At 41.6% G+C, this 20,388-nt stretch overlaps 1 non-coding gene and 1 pseudogene across 1 annotated transcript; one reads left to right on the top strand and one right to left on the bottom strand.

The window, feature by feature from the left end:
- Window positions 1-324: 324 nt before the first annotated feature.
- On the bottom strand, window positions 325-2,398 carry LOC135967898 (glycine--tRNA ligase pseudogene; annotated as a pseudogene).
- On the top strand, window positions 1,166-1,276 carry LOC123569693 (U6 spliceosomal RNA). Its single transcript, XR_006693493.1, has one exon. It is a non-coding gene; the product is annotated as a U6 spliceosomal RNA (small nuclear RNA).
- Window positions 2,399-20,388: the final 17,990 nt, after the last annotated feature.

The raw sequence follows: 20,388 nt of genomic DNA, 5'->3' as shown, positions 1-20,388 counted from the left end.
TGTGCCATATTGCCCATTTCTTTCTTACTGTACATGTGTTAACAAAAAAGGGAAGATGGAGCTTCCATGGTGCATGCGCCTGTCCCCCACGTAGCCCTTTCCTATTGGTACAGCTGCTGGCATTCCCCTGTGCAAGCTTCCAGCTTGCTTATCTATATTTGCAGCTTGATTTTTCAGGCTGCTCTTTGTAGGAAAAGAAATGATTTTTTGGGCTGCTTATTGTTTGAAGGGAAGCTCTGCTGAGGACTTGTTTGCCCTCACTATCTGCCTAAATAATTTCTTTCTACCTAAATCTGCCTAAATAATTTCTTTCTACCTCCTGTATCATCGCTCTTCAAAGAGAGGATACCTGGCCTCCACATTGGCCCATATGATGCTGCCACTGGTCAGCTCTCGGACTACACTAGGCAGCTCAGAGACCTCTGCTGTTATCTGCCACATTGCATCTCAGTTTCTCAGAGTTGCAGTGTGGGGGGCCTTGTTCATTGTGTTAAAGTCAATGGTGACACTGAAAGCCACACCAATCTCATCAGTCCTGGCATAGCATCTTCCAGTTGACCCAGAGGAATCATCTACTTTGTGAGACAACCTGTGCCTGGTCAGGGCTTCCAGTAATTCCTTGACAAATGGCATGAACTCCTGGTTTTGGCTCAGTGAGAGGGCATAACATTTGAATAGAGTGACTACAGCAGGGAAACTGAGGAATGTTCTCTGTTCATCTCCTTCTCTTACATGGAATATATGTTCATGATCCTGCTCAGGCTGAAGGAGGGTTCAGTTACATTTAGAATAACTTCTTCCACATAGAGTGTTTTCTGGAATCTCATCATGTTTGGCCACGTCTTTTGTTAACTGACATGTTTTCCCTTCAGTTTCAATTGTAAATTCCCCTTTCTCATTCAACAGCATCTCAATTTCTGTAATGTAACATTCATCACAAATGGCGAGATACTCCATTACCAGTTTTGCATCCTTCTTATATGCCTTACCAACTGCTTCCTTATTGGGTGTTAGGTAGACCGCTTCATATTCCTTCCTTGTGAATTGAGACTCTGCACTCAAACAAATGTCTTGGTTATTTACATAGTTTGGATACTAACCTATTATTTGTCATACACATTGCAAACATCTTTTTCTGGTCTCTCCTGTGTTAACTTTATGTTTTGTGCTCACTTTGGCAGCACATATACTAAAATTAGAATGATACAGAGAAGATTAGCATGGCTCCTGTCTGTGCAAGGATGACATGCAAATTCATGAAATGTTATCTCTATGTTTTATTTTGTCATTCTAACATTTTCTTTTTGTCATTAGTCAAATATATCAAACCTTTTCTTTATTTTAATATTTTTAGGCATATTCTGTTCAAAAACTTTTTCTTTGTGGGTTTTGATTTTTTATGTCTTCCTCTCCCAATGTCATGAAGATATTTTCCCCTAATTTAGAATCTTTTCTAAATGTTTAGAAAGTTTGCTTTTCAGATTAATGTTTTTAATTCATATGGAATTCATTATTTTTGCATATGGCTTGATACAAGGATGTACCCACTTTTATTAACTTCCAAATGGATAGCCAAGTGTCCCACACCATTGACTGACTAGTCTTTCCTTTTCCCACTGATTAGTAACACTGCCAAATCTCCATATGTGTGTAGTTTGGATATTGGTTCATTTGTCTATTGCCATGCCAATATGACAGTGTTTTAACTATTGTGATTTAAAATAAGTCTTGATACTTAGTCAGGCAAATCCTTCTCCAGTTTATCTTCACAATATTCATGTTTCTTCTTGTTCCCTTATTCTTCTATGTGAATTTTAGAACTAGCCTGTTAATGCCATGAAGAAAACCATTGGAATAATATTTATGTGATATACAATGTTTTAATCCCTTCATTTTAAATCTTTCTGTGTCCTTATTTTCAGGCATGTCCTTTGTAAACAGCATCTATTGGGATAGAAAGCAGTACAATCTAATAGTTTGTCTTTTCAGAGGAAAGTTATGTTTATTAACATTTATTGAGGTATATTTGTGCTGCTTTAAAAAATCATTTTACCTTGTGTTTTCTATTTCTTTGCCTTCTCCCCTTCCCTTTTTTCTTCCTCCGTTTCTTCCATCTATATGATTAATCGCATTTTACTTATTTCGTTTTTTGCTTCTCTGTAGAAATTTTACATTCTATTTCTATTCTTTTAGTAGTTGCCTTTACACTTTAACATATATACATTGCAAAGTCTAAAATAAATCAATGTCTTTAATCTCTTTTTAAACAGTAAAAGATTCTTAGCTTCATTCCATCTTTATTTCCAAGTTTTGGTTCCTTAGTTTGAACTGTTTTTCATCACCTCCACCAACATTGGTCAATATTATTTTTTAAATACCAATACTTAACTTTACTCATGTTTGCCAATATTTTTCTTTTCCTTGCTTCTTTAATCCACCTCTTTACATCTAGGTTTTGGGTTCTTTTAGCTGAACTATATTCTTTAGAAGCAGTTTAAGTGAGGACTTAGAAACTCAGTTTTGTATTTTTTTTTTTTTTTTTGCCTGAAGATATATTTACTTTGCCCTCTTTTTTTTCATGAGAATTTAGTTGAGTGTACAAATATAGATGGCCAAATATTTTTCCTTAACTCTTTGCAGAAATTGTTCCATTGTTTTCTGGTATCTATGATAACGAATGGGGAGACTTTTTGATGTAATGGTCACTCTTTTTGAGTAATATCCTTTCTCTAGGTGATATGGATATTTTCTCTTTGCATTTCATATTTTGTTACTTCCCTATAGCATATGTAGGAGAATTTTGTTGTTCTTTTCAGTGCTAGGAATAATCTTTTAATGTGAGAATTTAAGTCATTCTTAAGTTCTGAAAAAGTTATTATTCAATTTCTATTTCAATATTGCTTTTCCCCTCACTTTCCGTGTTCTCCTACAATTTCTTTTAGACCCATTTGGGCCTGTCTCTCTCTCTACTTCAGTTCTCTTAACTCTTTTTTCTGTTTTTTTTTTTTTCTTTCTTTCTTTCTTTCTTTCTTTCTTTCTTTCTTTCTTTCTTTCTTTCTTTCTTTCTTTCTTTCTTTCTTTTTCTTCTTTCTTAGGCAAGGTCTTGCTCCATCATCCAGGTTGGAGTGTAGCGGCATGATCACAACTCACTGCAGCCTTGGTATCCCAGGCTCAAGAGATCCTCCCACCTCAGTCTCCTGAGTAGCTGGGACTACAGGCATGTGCCATCATGCCCAGCTAATTTTTAAAATTTTGTTGTAGAGATGGGATCTTGTTATGTTGCTCAGGCTGGTCTCAACCTCCTGAACTCAAGCAATCCTCCTGCCTTGGCCTCCCAAAGTGATAGGATTACAGGCATGAACCACCATGCAGGCCTTAACTTTTGTATTTTCCATTTTGTTGCCACATATAATGCATTCTAACATCTTCATCAGCTCCATTATCTAAATCATTAATTATTTCCTCAGCTATGAATAATCTGTTTTTGGCCCAACCATTAAATATGAAGGTTTGTGTGCACTTATTTCAGTGACTATGTGTTCATTATCAAGATTTCTGTTTGGTTAAAAAAAGTTTTTAATTCTTAAAAAAATTAAAACAATAATTTAAAATATTTTAATAATGCATTGTGTTTATGCTGCTTCTCTCTTTAAATATAAAAACATTTATTTAACATTTTTATACTGATTTATTTGCCATTTTCTATTGCAAATTCCTACTATTTGTTGCATCTTCTGATTTTCTTTTATGTGGATTATTAACTCATGTGGTTCAAAATTATTTTCTGTAGTAAACTCATTCTTAGCGAAAGTTGAGTCTCCATGACTTGAGACATATCTTCTTCTTTATAGGATGATTTGAGTTTCCTTCTTCTAAATCTCCGTGGATTTTTACCAATTCTGGATCTTTTTTCTGTGATAATTTCTTGGCTTCAAGTGTGCCACCAGTTGGAGTGTGTCAATTTAAGGCCAATGATTTCTTATGAGTCTAAACTTTTAGCCATGACACCTGATGGGTAGCTTTCTTACTGTGTATCCAGGCCAACAGAGGAGTATTTCGAGTCCAATTTTATGGTCTGATGGCATTTGTCATCACTAGCTTTTAGTAGGGATTCAAGTTCAGCACCTTGTCTTGTAGGAACCTGAAGTATAGGAACGCCTCCTGTCCCTACAGTTTTTGCCAGTTTCTAATCCTTGTGGGAGTTCTTAGGCTTTGCCTGCTGTTCCCTACCCTGACTTTGATTTCCTGCTCTATTCCAGGGACCTGAGAATTTTCTTTTTCTTTTTTTTTTTGAGATAGAGTCTGGCTCTGTTGCTCAGGCTGGAGTGCAGTGGCCGGATCTCAGCTCACTGCAAGCTCTGCCTCCTGGGTTCACTCCATTCTCCTGCCTCAGCCTCCCGAGTAGCTGGGACTACAGGCGCCCGCCACCTCGCCCGGCTAGTTTTTTGTATTTTTTAGTAGAGACGGGATTTCACCGTGTTAGCCAGGATGGTCTCGATCTCCTGACCTCGTGATCCGCCCGTCTCGGCCTCCCAAAGTGCTGGGATTACAGGCTTGAGCCACCGTGCCCGGCCGAGAATTTTCTTTTACTATTGTTATTACTGTTATTTTTTGAGACAAGGTCTCACTCTGTTGCTCAGGCTGGAGTGCAGTGGTGTGATCATGGCTCACTGCAGCCTTGACCTCCCCAGGCTCAGGTGATCCTCCCACCTCTGCCTCACAAGTAGTTGGGACTACACACACACATACCACCATACCTGGCTATTTTTTTTTTTTTAATATTTTTTGTATTTATTTATTTATTTTTTTTTTTGGAGACGGAGTCTCGCTCTGTCGCCCAGGCTGGAGTGCAGTGGCCGGATCTCAGCTCACTGCAAAAGATGGGGTCTGACCATGTTGAGCAGGCTGGTCACAAACTCATAGGTTCAACCCATCTGCCTGCCTCAGCCTCCCAAAGTGCTAGGATTACAGATGTGAGCCACTGTGCCTGGCTGCTTTTATTATTCATGAGTTTGGTTACATATTTAATTTTTTCTTTTTGTTGTATTTTCTCTAGTGTTTCTATGTTTATCATATGGAGGGACAGCCTTTCCACATTAGCTAAGCTTGCCAGATTATCAGAAGTCACCAGAAGTCGCTCTTTTTTTTTTTTTTTCCTAGTTTTAGAAGAGATTTTTATTCCCCGACTAGTTAAGAAAAGAATTCTCAAGTCCCCAGTGGCACAAAAGACGGCAGAAAAATAGCTTAAAACCTTTTCTTCTTTTTTCCCATCCATCTATCGCATCCACTCACACGTTTCCTGACACCCACGGTGGGTCAGACAGCGCGCAGATAAATGAGACGTGGTCCCCAAGAAGGCGCCTCCAGGCTCTCCAGGACAAGGACCACAACAAAACTGCATCACAGAGTGATCCTGCCCTGGAGAGGGAGCTCGAGGAGGCAGAAGTGTTAGTACGTCTCTCTGGCTGCAGATGTCCCAGGGGCTTCGTTCAGCCTGGGCACCGGCAATCGGGGGCGCTCTCCTCAAATCTGGCCAGGGACACGTTATGATGTGACACTTTCCCCAAAGACCCATCTTCCCACCATCTTCAGAGGGCGTGACCCCTCTCTCCCCACTCGGTCCCCACAGGAACAGACTCCATCTCTCGTTTTTGCTATCTCAGTCCTCATCCCTACCCCCCTGCTCTAAGCTCTCAGGGGCCCACAGATCAGATGGCTTCTGCGGCCATCACTGTTTCCCCTCTATATGTCCTGTGGCCAGAGCCGCAGGTGGGCGCGCACGGCAGGTGCACAGCATGAGCACAGCAGGCATACACGCTGACCGGATGCCACTCAGCTTTCAGGCGTACTCCTGCAGGTGGCTGCTCCTGGCTGACAGCTTCCTGGCGCACTGGGCTGTGGCCTCTGGCTTTGAGCTCATCTCTCCAAGAGCCACCCTGGTCCACACAGGAGGTGGCAGCAAGGCCAATCTAGGGTCTTGGGATAGGGGTGGAGGGAAGGTCGAACAGTTTGTAGACAGGGGTGAGATCTCCCCAGAGCTCAGCTTCACGACATCCTGCTTCCAACAGCAGCCAAGTGCAATGTATGGACTCTGTGTGGATCCTGACTTGAACAAACCAATGCTAAAAAGAGTTTAGGATCAATATGAACTAGATATCCATGATATTAAGGAGTTACGGTTCATTTGTGATAATGGATGTGATATTGGCATGGTGGTTATGGAAAAATAAAAAAAAAGTTCTCATCAACTGAGATACCTACTGGAGTATTTACAGGTGCCATGACATGATATCTGGAGTTTGGCTTTAAAATGCTCTAGCAAACAAAACTAACACAAAAACCTGATGGGGACTTCGGGTTCATTATACTTTCTATTATTCTGGATATTTAAATTTCCTTTCCAAATCATATTCTTTCATTCCCACTTTTACAGCCTTCATTATTACCTCACGGTGGGCCTCACTGGAGATTTTATTGGTGTAGAGCAGAACCTCCAGCTCCATGTCTGTCTTAAACACTTGGCACTCAACGATCTCTGGGTGAAGAATGGTGTTGCTGACTTTGAACTTGCTGATGCCCTCGAAGGAGGCCTCCCTGCAGACGCTGCTGCTGTCCGTGTTGACGCCATGCAAAGTGAGGAGGACAGAGGGCTTCTGTGACGTCAGGACACTGGCGATCTCATCTGCGTCCTGGACGTCGTCCACGGCATACTTCTCCTTGAAGTGCTCCTTGGAATGGATCTTTCCCATCCAGGTGGCATGGCTGGCAGGAAGCCTGGGCACAAACAGGGCCGACTTCCCAGTGTCAGCGTCGATGACGCCGTAGCAGCCTGGCTCGGTGACACCGAACACCCAGTGAAAGAAGGACTCCTGGCGAAAGAGGACCCGGTGTAGGTGCCTCCCGGCCGCACCACCACTGAGGCGGCCTGCACAGCAGGGTTCTTCCGCAGCCGCGCACAGAGGCGCTGCCGGTTCAAGGCAAAGAGCACCAGTGGCAGGCACCTTCAGGGTTTCCTTCCCCAGCCAAAACAACGGTCCAGTGGCCGCCGCCATGTTCGCCTGGCACCGGCGTCACGTGAAGTCTGAAGTCACTCCTACCCAGTTACATTTGACAGTGGAGAAAATTAAAGCTCAGAAAGGGTAAGTGCATTTTCCAACATTTCCAGTCTATCAACGATGCAGCCAGTAGTGGAATCTGGTTCTGTTAAGCTCTAGAGCCCATCCTCAATCACTACAGCACACTGTTAAATTTGGGTGGTAACACGGTGAAACCCCGTCCCTACTAAAAAATACAAAAAACTAGCCGGGCGAGGCGGCGGGCGCCTGTAGTCCCAGCTACTCGGGAGGCTGAGGCAGGAGAATGGCGTAAACCCGGGGGGCGGAGCTTGCAGTGAGCTGAGATCCGGCTACTGCACTCCAGCCCGGGCGACAGAGCAAGACTCCGTCTCAAAAAAAAAAAAAAAAAAAAAAAACTAGCCGGGCGAGGTGGCGGTCGCCTGTAGTCCCAGCTACTCGGGAGGCTGAGGTAGGAGAATGGCGTAAACCCGGGAGGCGGAGCTTGCAGTGAGCTGAGATCCGGCCACTGCACTCCAGCCTGGGTGGCAGAGCGAGACTCCGTCTCAAAAAAAAAATAAAAAAAAAAGGTGGATGGATGGCCTGTTACACAGCTCAGAGGCAGGAATGAGTAAGTTATGCATGGGAACCAGCAGTGAGGGGCGAAGAAATGAACCAATCGGTCACAAAAGAAATTATTCATAATGTGGATCCAGAAGGGAGATATTTGTAAATGGCTAAGATCAGGCTTCAGTTTTTGTATGTATTGTGACAGATAAGAGAAAATCTCTATGTGTTCTTGAGTTGAACAGCTGACACAATGGGTGAGATTAATGGTCATAGTGCTCATGGTGAAAAATATGAAAACACATGAATTCTGCAGTTGTTGTAATGGGGAGCTTGTGAGATGTCAGATTTGGCCCCGAGTGAAAGATGTAGGAGAGGTCTTTGTTACGCAAGTCTCTGGCATTTATTGGAACTGACTTGAACAACAAAATAAAAGATCTAAAAGCACTTTGGGAATAGGTATGCATCATTCTGAAAGGGTATTACTGACGATAATGAAACTTCACGATAACAGTGACTAAGCTAATAAATGCAGCAGAAGGCTATGATCTCATGAATATTCACTGGTTGCTCAAGTGTAAACCCAGGGTCCTCAACCCTACTTGTGTAGCCATGTGCCCATTTTGTAGAGGGGAGCATCAAGATTTGAAGATGTTAAATATTTGCTTTACATTATGCAATTAGGAGTTATGATTGGCACTTAGGGATGCCGAGGAGGGTGGATCACAAGGTCAAGAGTTCAAGACCAGCCTGGCTAACATAGTGAAACCCCATCTCTACTAAAGATACAAAAAATTAGCCTGACGTGGTGGTGCACGCCTGTAATTTCAGGTACTCAGGAGGCTGAGGCAGGAGTATCGCTTGAACTCGGGAGGTGGAAGTTGCAGTGAGCCGAGATCGAGCCATTGTACTCCAGCCTGGGCGACAGGGCAAGACTCTGTTTCAAAAAAAAGAAGTTATGATTGAGCCTCAGGTCTGTCTGACTCCAGCTGTTAACTGCTATGTTCTAAGCTCTACTATGGTCAGGAGATATTCCTTGAGCACATTTTTCAAGGTAATATGATAAACACCGTAGGGAAGAGAAATCTTAATCAGGCATGGTATATGTCCTCGCCAAATTTGCAGGGTACTAGAAAAGTACTAATTTCCTATAATGCATAGTGGAAAGTGATAAGAAAACAACGAATTCAGGGATGGAGAATTCACCTTTCAGAAGACTGCATGGAGGATGTGGCAGTTGAAGTAGGCTGTGAAAAAGGGGTAAGATGGGGCTATACTGAACCAAAAGGATAAGAATAGAGAGGAAAGAGGCAAGTGTTCCAGGTAAGAGGCAGGGCAGGAACAAAAATGAAGAGGTGGCAAATGCAAGGCAGTTTTTGGAAAAGTTAAATGGCCAGTTTGATGGGACAGAGAGAATATGTGTGGAAGTAGAGAAAATGCTGAAAAAAAAATACAATGCAGATTTAAATAGTATGAGTAATCATTATAGCTAATATTTGCCCAGCACCTAAAATGTGCCAGGCACTGTCCTTGGGGCTTTAAATTTATTATCTCACTGAAAGATTTCTAACTAGACTGTGAGATTGATCTTATTCCCACCCTCATTTTATAGATAGGTCTATCTGTAAACTAAGTTATCAGTTTATCTGTAAAATGGGGGTGGGAATAATACCACTCTCGCAGTCTAGTTAAACAAGTTATTTAGAGTAGTAACTTGTCTGTCTTATGAAGATTACTGGTGAAGCTGAAACTCAAACACAAATTTATCTAATGCTAAAGCTCTTATTCATAAAACCATATGGTCACCCAGTAAACATTACTGTTGATGCCAAATAAACTCTGCTTCAGAGCCACAGTTTTGATCCACTGGTCTTATTTTTTTTTTCCTCCTCTGATTTATACATGTCTGATATATGTTGTCATTTCTCTGCAAACTTTCAGAGGACTAGGAGGGAAGACTAGGCTCTAATTTCATCCTAGTGGAGAAAGAAAAAAGAAATGGAAAGTGAGTTTAATTACTCTTTGCTAAAAAGCCATCTCTTCTCCCCATACTTAACAATATTAAGATTAGGTCTTCACATGCTGCTGTAAGAGAATGGACTCATCCATCATTAGATGTATCCTGGAAAAGGGACTGAGGGAATTTTTCCTGAGGCTCTGGATTGTATATCACTTGAGGCACCTTATAAGAAGGGATACTGTGCTTGGCTTTACACAGGATTGCTGATTTAGGATGACCATACATCCTGGTTTGCCGAAAGCGGTCTTTATGTCTATTAACCTGGCATAATTATTAATGGCACCATCTTTACTCCCAAGTTATAAGCGTTTAGAAGATAAATTATATGGTTTCTCTACTGAAGGTCAGAGTAATGAGAGGTTAGAGCAGCTCCCAGCCCCATTGCCTTGAGTGAGGTTTCTGTCTCACAGGGAGTTGCAGCCAAGAGTCTGAAGGATTCTGCTTCTTCACAGTCTGGATGAATAAATAATGCCATAGGGATGTGAGCCCTACCCATTACTGAATGACTGCTGGTGTCCTTGGCTGCTCCAGAGATAGTAACATCAAGTAGTCTTCCTGGCATTTGAGGGGATGAACTCGGGGTAGGAGAAGAGGAGAGGCTGTACTCATCCATGAAGTCAGCAGTTTGGGGAGTAGGAGGACATGGGCTAAGAACTTCAGTCTCGGGGGATCTCCTTGAATTAGGGTCATGTAAAGGGAGACACATTGTGCCTTGGTGATAGAAGGCTCCTTAGTGAGGCATTTATAAAGCCCCTGTTTAATCTCAGGAAGAATGTACCTGTGTTGGAACAGTTATTCATAGTTATTGAAATTTCTTAGGCCAAAAATTAAAAAGTGTATAGATGACCACGTATCTTGGGTCACTACTTAACTTGGCAGGCTTTATTATTATTGATGATTTGGAGGCTATTTTGTAATGCAATTTATTCAGAAGATATTTATTGGGTACCTACAAGATGTTGGGCCACTGACTGAGATTGTAAGAAATAGAAACTAGAATAAGATAATGTTGTTCTTACTCATAAAGCTCATTCTCAGCATTGACTACGATACACCATTTAAGGAAATATTTAAAAATACCCCCAACAATACTATATGTTGTTTATGGAAACATTCATATATAATGAAAGTACAAAAACATGCATGAGAATGACGCAACAACTTTTGGATACTGGTTAATCCTAAAGGGGGTGAGAGGAAAGGAAAGGGATCGGTTCCAGGCTTTAGCTGTATGAAAAGCATTTTATTTTGCAGGAGGAGAGGTAGTGGGGGTGGGGAAGAGAGCGACACCTGAAGCAAAAATAGCAGCATTTTAGCATCCGTTATATCTTATTTAAATCTGTTAAATCTTAAAATATACCAGTGTAGTTTTCTAAATGCCTGAAATATTTTATAATTAAAAATTAAAGTAAAAAAGGCCAGGTGCGGTGACTCATGCCTGTAATCCCAGCACTTTGGAAGGCTGAGGTGGGCAGATTACCAGAGGTCAGGAGTTCAATACCAGCGTGGCCAGTATGGTGAAAACCCATCTCTACTAAAAATACAAAATTAGCTGTGCATGGTGGTGAACGCCTGTAATCCCAGCTACTCGGGAGGCTGAGTCAGGAGAATTGCTTGAACTCGGGAGGTGGAAGTTGCAGTGAGCTGGGATCACACCACTGCACTCCAGACTGGGTGACAGAGTGAGATTCTGTCTCAAAAAAAAAAAAAAAAAAAAAAAAAGAGCAAAACTCTGTCTCAAAAAAAAAAAATAATTAAAGTAAAATTGTACCCAATAAATGTATACAACTATAATTTGTCAATTCACAATTAAAAAAAATAAAATTTACAACAGCCTTCTAAGGAAGATAGACCTGTAAAAATGGGTGGTCCTTTTGTCATCACAAAGGCTTTTCCACAAATGAGCTGTTGAAGAAGAGAGATGGAAGGAGGAAGAGTGGGCAGAGAAATGGGTGAGGCTGGGGCTCCTGGGGCCATGGAGTCTATGAAAAATCTGCAAGTGTGGTTGGACCATTTCACAAAAAGGGATGTATCTATATGCAATTGAAGTTGTGTGAGATTCTCTAATGTGAACCTCTTCATCTACTCACATGCATGGGCCTGGTGAGAGTTGTTTTTTAAACTGAGGGAGGTGTCAGGTTCTTATCCTTGGTGATTCTGGCACAGAAAGAAATAGCATAGCAGGCACAGAATCAATGAGCTACACAGTTGGTTAGCCCAGTGGAAATAGTAGTTGAGAGTCAGAGTAGACCAAAAGGATCTACCTCTTGAAGAATTCACAGACAACTTGAGGAGGACTTTGGATCTTCACAGGGCAGGGCATAAGCGTGAGTGGAATTGAGGTGATCTTCCCTAAAGCTGAAGAGCAGGGAAATCTCAGTGGACCCTGGGTGACGTGGGACTCAGTAAACCCTTCAATGACAGTCATGAGTGAAACTCTAGGAAAAGATAGGGAAGATATTTTCATTAAAAAATTTGTGGATACATAGTAGGTGTATATATTTATGGGGTACACGAGATGTTTTGATGCAGGCATGTAATGTGAAAAAAGCACATCATGGAGAATGGGGTATCCATCCCCTCAAGCATTTATCCTTTGAGTTGCAAACAATCCAATTACACTCTTTATTTTAAAAGGTACGGTTGTTATTATTGACTATAGTCACCCTATTGTGCTATCAGATAGTAGGTCTTATTCATTCTTTCTATTTTTTTTTTTTTTTAACAAGGTGGGGATAGAAGAAAGGCAGGGATAGATAAAATGTGAAGGAGACAGAAAGAAGGAAGTAAGAATAAAGGCAAATGCGTGTGACCAGAACTTGGAGAGAGGCACTTGGGGTTTCCCGAGGTCTCACTGAGGGATGCTTGAGCAAGAAGCAGCCATCCAGCTGGTCCTTGCTGGCTGAGAACATCCCCAGGTCCTCATGGAGCATGTACAACAATAGAGGACTTAACTGTCCATACCCATTTGTGTCCCAAAGGAGATGGTGTTGGAGCATGGTGGCTGGACTTATCCACAGGATTTACTTTGTCCTGCCTTTCAGACTGGGCCACCAGGTGTTTTTTTACAAGGAGTCTCCCACCTGCAAACATACCAGGTACTTTCTCCAAGTTGCTGATTTATGACCACAAAATGGGCTGAGGTTCACAGTCCCTTTAACACTATAAACAAGAAAGTAATAACCTAGAAACACAAAGGAAGAGGAGTTATATTTTGCCATCTGCTGCGGTCACTGACCAAACTTTAATCTTTTTATTTTCTAGGTCTAGTGTTAGCGGGGGGCAGGTAGTAGCTTAGTTCCTAGATGGGGAAGAAATTGGGTCACTAGCAGATGGAGTAAGGGGTGAGATGATGAAGGAGGGGTGGGAAGAGGGAGGAGGCAAGAGCCTGGAGGACTTCAAGGGAGGAGAATCAAAACAGGTTTCTTGGAAATGAAACTGCTTCCCCACAAGAACAGCCTGATGTGATAAGAGCAAAGTAATGAGAAACAGACAGCTCACATTTCCCTGGCAGTGCAGAGCCAAATAGCAACTGGATTTTGGCTGTTCCCAGATCATTGTATTAACTTAAGTCCCTCCCCAAGCCCCGAGTGGGAAATAGGGTGGGGGAACCTGTCTTCAAAGGCTCCCCACTGACTCCATGGCAAAGAGCTCAAAGCCTTGGAAACAGCAAACTCTCCTCCCTCCACCTCCCAACCAATATTGCTCTTACCAGCCTTACAAATACGGGGTGAACAGTCCTCCCTCAGCCCAGTGGGTCCTTCTTCCAAATCCCCTGTCCTGTGTCCCCCACAGCTGCTTCACTAAATCATCCAGCTCAGAAAGAGCTGTCCACACGCTTGCCACTTATTCTCTTGCTGTGTGGTGGGCTTGTCTAATTTTAACAGGCAGAAGGTAAGTGGAGTCTCCAATTTCATACAGCTCGCTGGGAGAGGGCCTCATTCCATAGCCCTTGTTCAAAGGAGTCAGTGGTGGGATTTGACGTGGGACCAAACGGATTACCCCTCCCACCCCCTCCTAACCCAGTGTTTTGGCCGAGCTCCCCCCAGGCAGGATCCCCAGAGCTTTCTGCCACTTGTAGCAAAACAGTCTGACTTCTTGCACCATCAAATGACCATAGTTTCTGAAACCTGGCAGGAGCAGCCTGCTTCTTTGCCAGCTGGAAAGGGGAAGGGGCAGGTCTGTAAGAAGAAAGTGAGACCTTGACTTCAAGCTGAGAGATCCATGGACCTGAAAAAAATAGGGCTTTGTTCTCACCCAGAGTCCTCATCAACGACTAAGAGCAAAACTAGGGGCAATTCCAAAGCAGAGACAGCTATGCAAAGGCAAAGATGGACATCTGTCACTTCAATGAGAGCCCTGCTGAGGAGGTTAAAAGAATAAGAAGGGGCTGGAGGTGGTGACACACATGTGTAGTCCCAGTTACTTGGGAGGCTGAGGTCAGAGGATCGCTTGAACCTGGGAAGTTGAGGCTGCGGTGATCATGATTGCGCCACTGCACTTAAGCCTGAGAGACAGACTGAGACCCTGTCTCAAAAAAAAAAAAAAAAAAAAAAAAAAGAATAAGAAGGGGTAGTAATGTAAATTTCCCATGTTTCCTGGAGACTAGTTCCTCCACAGGGTTTCTTCACTTGATCCAAATGGCCTCTAGATTTCCTAGTCCTAGATCCAACTTGGTGGAACATGAGCTGTCTTTTTATTTTGTCATGGAGCACGCGCAGCGTATTGTTTGAGTTCAGATTGCATGTGAGTGCTGAGGGCGCTAAGTAATGAGCTGGGTGCTGTGGGGGCTGTGGAAAGAACTGAAGACTTGACCTGCGGGCTAACAGGAGAAGGACACATAGATTGATTTACAAATGGCTTCATTTAGACTTACAAAGATGTTCAGATGACTGCAAATTAAAAGGAAAAGCAGGAGTACAAAGAAATCTATGTATCGAACACTTAAGAAACAATTATACAAGAGTCTTATCCACTAGAATTAAAACTCTGTTAGGTTAGGGGTTTTGATACGTTTGATTTCTTGCTGCATCCCCAGTGCCTAGTATTCTTCCTAGGCATACTGAACATATTAGATACTCAATAAAATTAATTTGAATGAATACATCTATTCCAGCACCAAATCTTCTTTCATAGTAATGCTTGTTAGAAATATTTTCTAAATTTTCTTTATTTACTTATTACTTTTTATAGATAGGATCTCTGTCTGTCACCCAGGCTGGAATGCAGTGGTGTTATTATAGCTCACTGCAGCCTCCAAACTCTGGGACTCAAGCAATCCTCCCTCCTCAGCCTCCTGAGTAAGCTGGCGCATACCATGCTCCTGGTGCATACCACCACATCTGGTTAATTTTTCAAACATTTTTTGTAGACATGGCATCTTGTTTGTTGCCTAGGCTGGTCTCCAACTCTTGGCTTCAAGCAATCCTCCTGGTTCAATCTCCCAAAGTGCTGGGATTACAGGCATGAGCCACCGTACTCGGCCTTCTAAATTTCTTGTAATTTTATAGCAGCCGGAACAGACTTAGACAATCGTAATCTTAAGTCACAACGGCAATATGCATCTTGCAATGCCAGACTCCGGTGTTGCTAGATACAGCCCAGCAAAGGAATATTACATGGCAATTAGTTTTGCATTCAAGAAGAGGCTGTAAATCTGTTCATTCAACTAATATTAATTGAGCTCTTACTTGAGCCAGGCACTCTATCCCGCTGGAGTAAGCCCTCATTGTTCCTTCCCTAATGGAGACTCCAGTCTGGTGGAAGTGAGAGGCATCATTACTTAGTCAAATGGATGAATATATCATTACAAATCATAATATAATGACAATGGTAGCTAACATTTACTGAACACGTAACTGCATGGTAGGGATTGTGCTAAGCATTTTGCGTGTGTTATTTAATATTCTTAAAGTTGAAGTAGCCGGGTAGCCAGGTGTGGTGGCTTGTGCCTGTAATCCCAGCACTTTGGGAGGCTGAGGCGGGCGGATCGTCTGAAGTTAGGAGTTCGAGACCAGCCTGACCAACAGGGAGAAACCCAGTCTCTACTAAAAATAGGAAAACACTGAACACTTGTTGGGATGAACTGCCTGCAGAGAGGAGCTACTGTCTCTGCTAGGAGCTGAACTCTTGTCAGGACATCCTGACTACAGAGAGGAGCTGCCCACTGTGGGTCTTCTCTGAGCTATTCTATTGCTCAGTAAAGCTTCTCTGCGTCTTGCTCACCTTTCACATGTTTGCATACCTCATTTTTCCTGGTTGCGAGACAAGAACTCAGGACCCACCAAATGGCGAGACTAAAAGAGCTGTAACACAAACATGGCTGAAACATGCCCCTTGCTCACCACGTTGTGGGTGAAGAGAAGGAGAGAAGAGCTGCAGCCCTTCAGGGAGCCCAGACCTGGGAGCTCCCTGAGTCAGGGCTGTGACTCCCTCTTTGGGGCCCGGCAGTTCCTGGCATCTCCAAGCTTCCAGGCGCCACTGCATTCCCTGGTGCCAGCTAGGGAAGCTGCTTGCGGTGTGCCTGGTCCAGCCACAGCCTCACAGAGAGCCAGTGCCCATGCTGGCACCTGGAGCTGCCCTCCCTGTGGCAGCAGCAGACATGTCTGACTATACAGTGACTGGACCCCAGGCTCGCTCACACACCCCTCGCTGCTCCATGCCTGACTCTCAGTCTCCCATGGAGGTGTGGGATCCAGGCTGGTAGCATGAGCTGAGTGCAGCCTGCCAGGCCAAAACAGAGGAAGAAGCCCAGCAGGCCTGAGTAAAACTCGGGCAAAGGCGTCGCAGGCCACAGGTTTCTAGCCAGAAAAGTGACACCCCAAAGACCTCACAATAGTAATTTACATTCCCACCAGCAGTGCATAAGCATTCCCTTTTCACTATATCCATGCCAAGATCTCTTGGTTTTTGACTTTTTAATAATGGCTGTTCTGGCTGGGATAAGGTGGTGGCATATTGTGGTTTTAATTTGCATTTCCCTGATGAGCATTTTTTTCATGTTTGTTTGTCATTTGTATGTATCTTCTTTTGAGAAGTGTCTATTCATGCCATTTGCCCACTTTTTGATGGGATTATTATTATTATTATTTTTCTTGCTGATTTGTTTGAGTTCCTTGTAGATGCTGGATATTAGACCTTTGTCAGATACATAGTTTGTAAGTATTTTCTCCCTCTCCACGAGTTGTCTGTTTACTCTTTTGATTATTTCTTTTGCTGTGCAGAAGCTTTTTAGTTTAATTAGGTCCCACTTATTTACTTTTGAGTTTGTTGCATTTGCTTTTGAGGTCTTAGTCATAAATTCTTTGCCTAGGCCAATGTCCAGAAGAGAAAAGCTAGTATATTTTTGAAACAGAAAGTTGGTGAATGATGTAATGGTGATTAATCCTATGGCCCATCATGCTCAAATACAAGAGAACCAATGCCACAATTAAAATATAAAACATAACATTTACTTTTCCACTCTTAACTTTAAGATTGGTAGTTTAATATCAGTGAAACAATATTACCCATCACATTAAATTAATGCCTCTGATTTGAACTTTATCAGATAAGTAGAGTTTGACATATTGATTTTATATAAATTCGAGTATGTTATATTGTTGTATAAGTATAAAGAGCTTATACTTGTTTTATATTTGTAGATATTTAAGAAACCTTATGATAAAAATAAAATACTGTAAACCAACACTAGTGATTTACACTAGTGTCTGTGAAACTTTTTTCCCCTCTTTATAGGAGACTATTTGTTACTGAATTTTGAGAAATGATGAGAATATTATTTTAATTTTTCTATATCAAAATTACTCATCAATGATATAATGACTGGCACTACATACCGATGACTGTCATTTGAACCAATAATCATTTCGAAGCTCTCCCCTTCAAATGCATAGTGCATATGAATAACATGTATGAATCTATCTATGCAATACTTTTAGCTTTGAAATGCATATTCACTATAACTGCATTTATCAACATTTTATCTAAAATATACTACATTTCTACTATGTTTCATGTACATACACAAATTACGTCACTGAATTATAACAATAGCTCTATGAAGTATACACTAATATTGGACCCATTTTATTGGTAAGCAAGGTGAGGTTCAAAGATAGTAAGTGAATTGTTCAAGGTTATAGGGTTAGTGACACAGAGAAGGGATTAAACTGGAACAATGTGACTCTCTATATGTTCTCTTAACTATCAGTTTTTGATACCTTGTCCTTTAGTAATACCTATAATTTGTGTATAGATTGATTTTCTTCATTAGACTTGAACTCTTGTAAAGCAAAAATAGTGTCTTAATTTTTACAACTTTAATTACAGCATAATTCACATATCCTATAAATCGCTCATTTGCATAATTCAGTGGTTTTGTGCATATAGCATTATTACTCTGTATAAATTGTGATTATATATAATAAAATCTGTCATTTGTTCATTTTAAGTGTACAATTCTGTGACATTAATTCCATTTAAAATGTTGTGCAACCACCTTGCTATCTATTTCCAAACTTTTTCATGACCCCGAACAAAAACTCTGTAACCATTAAGCAATAATTCCCTATTCCCTTCTTCCCCAATACCCTGGTAATCTCTAATCTACTTTCTTTCCCTATGAATTTGCCTAGAATGGTACATTATTGATCTTTATTCCCCATTACCTTGAACAAATGCCAAACATGTAGGAAGTGGTCAATCCATATTTGTTAAACCATGAAGAATAAAGACATGTTGTCCTTGCATCTTTGCCTAGACTATAATTTTTTTAAATGCTCCTCATTCTTCTGCACCAACATTCCTTCTTATACCATCTTCATTTACAACCCAGTTTATTAATTCTTCCTCTCTAGGCAACTATCCTCTTGTCCATGCCCTTATGCTGTATCATCCAGAAATATATGACATACTGCTTCAGATGCACAGAGGTGAATGAGCTGGTAAAACAGCCAAAGATGCTGAGACAAATGCAAAAGGCTCCCACACAAGTAAATGAATGACCATGACTAAGGGCATCCCACATGGGCATAGATGATTAAATAGCAAGTCCCTGAACTGCTATCACTAGAAGGTATAGAAAATGAATTTTCTGTAAGAGTTTACATCTTTAAGCAGTGAGAGATGGATTTTCATGCCGAACTCATCCTGAATGTCACTCTCTCTCTCTCAATAAAAGCCATGGAGGTAACCAACAACCTCTTGTTCTACAGTACAGAACAGAGAAGGGCAAGAGGAGGAGGAGGTTTAGCAGAGAGGCAGCACTAGGACACGTTGTTTCTGAAGCGATTTACGAATGATAAGTAGAAGCAAGCAGTGAATACAAAAAGAAAATGAGAGGAGGTAGTTCTTCCAGTTGTTTAAAAAGAGAGAGAGAGAGAGAGAGAGAAGCAACAGCCACAGCTTGTGTTCTGCTGAGTGCTTTGAAGGTGAACTCTTCCTCTAGAATTTCAGACTTTTAGCAAGAGCATAGTAGTTGAAACTACAGAAATGATGTTGATACACTTAAATTCAGCACTTTTAGCAGCTGCACATAGATAAATAATATTCTGCATTTTGTATAAAGCCACTGATAGAATAAAGTAATAGTGGCCAGGCGCGGTGGCTCACGCTTGTAATCCCACCACTTTGGGAGGCTGAGGCGGGTGGATCACAAGGTCAGGAGTTCAAGACCAGCCTGACCAGGATGGTGAAACCTGTCTCTACTAAAAATACAAAAATTAGCCGGGTGTGGTGGTGGGCACTTGTAATCCCAGCTACTCAGGAGGCTGAGGCAGAGAATTGCTTGAACCCAGGAGGCAGAGGTTGCAGTGAGCCGAGATAGTGCTCCAGCCTGGGCAACAGAGTGAGACTCAGTCTCAGAAAAAGAAAAAAAAGTAATAGTGATAAATGGATCCATGTTTTAAGACAATAAGTAATATACGGATACATATATATTAAGACAAGTAATATAGGGATCAATAATTAAAACAAAGAATGGGATCAATGGACTATTCAAAACATGAACAAGGTGAAAGAGATGAGAGGGAAAAGGAAAGAGGGGAGAATATTTAAAACATGAACAAGGTGAGAGACATGAGAGGGAAAAGGAAAGAGGGGAGAAAAAAAGAGACTCTAGGACATACCAAGACAGAGGTTTTGCCCTGAGCTACACCTGAATAAGAATTCACTAATTTCTTAATAAAGAGGAAATGAAATTTAATACTGGAACACTATATATTTCTTTTATATCATATGTATAGATTTATGCTTAGGTTAACAACTTAGTAAAGGGAATGTTATTTCTCCCATATTATGGATTAAGTCATTCTTAACTAATAATTTTGTGATCTTTAAGGAGTCCCAGATCAAATCCATACCCAGGTCACTTGTTTGCAATAGGTACTATAAAAAAATTATATTGAAGATTCTGTTGCTAAGCTAAGCAGTGCCCCCTGAAGACTGTTGCCTTGACAAGGATAATCACTCTTGGATGAGTTAGACATTGCAGAGGTACTTGAAGGGTGACCTGCGTGGGCCCTTTCTCAGAGCCTGATTACCATATATTTTTCCAAACACTTAGCAGAGATAAGAGTTAGCCTCATAAACCTTAGTTATATTCATTAGGTCCTAGGCCAGTTTATTCTTTCATTTAGCAAATACGTATTGAGTGTAGACTGCATCAGGGGCTTTACTGTGTAAAGTGCTGGGAGACCATGTGAATGCCTGTCAGTGTACAATTTTCAAAATGTTAAAAACATAGCTTTC

The sequence above is a fragment of the Macaca fascicularis genome, chromosome 16, assembly GCF_037993035.2.
Source record: "Macaca fascicularis isolate 582-1 chromosome 16, T2T-MFA8v1.1".
NCBI classification, from domain to species: domain Eukaryota; kingdom Metazoa; phylum Chordata; class Mammalia; order Primates; family Cercopithecidae; genus Macaca; species Macaca fascicularis.
Note: the sequence above shows the minus strand (reverse complement) of the source record. Positions and strands in the feature narration are given on the sequence as shown.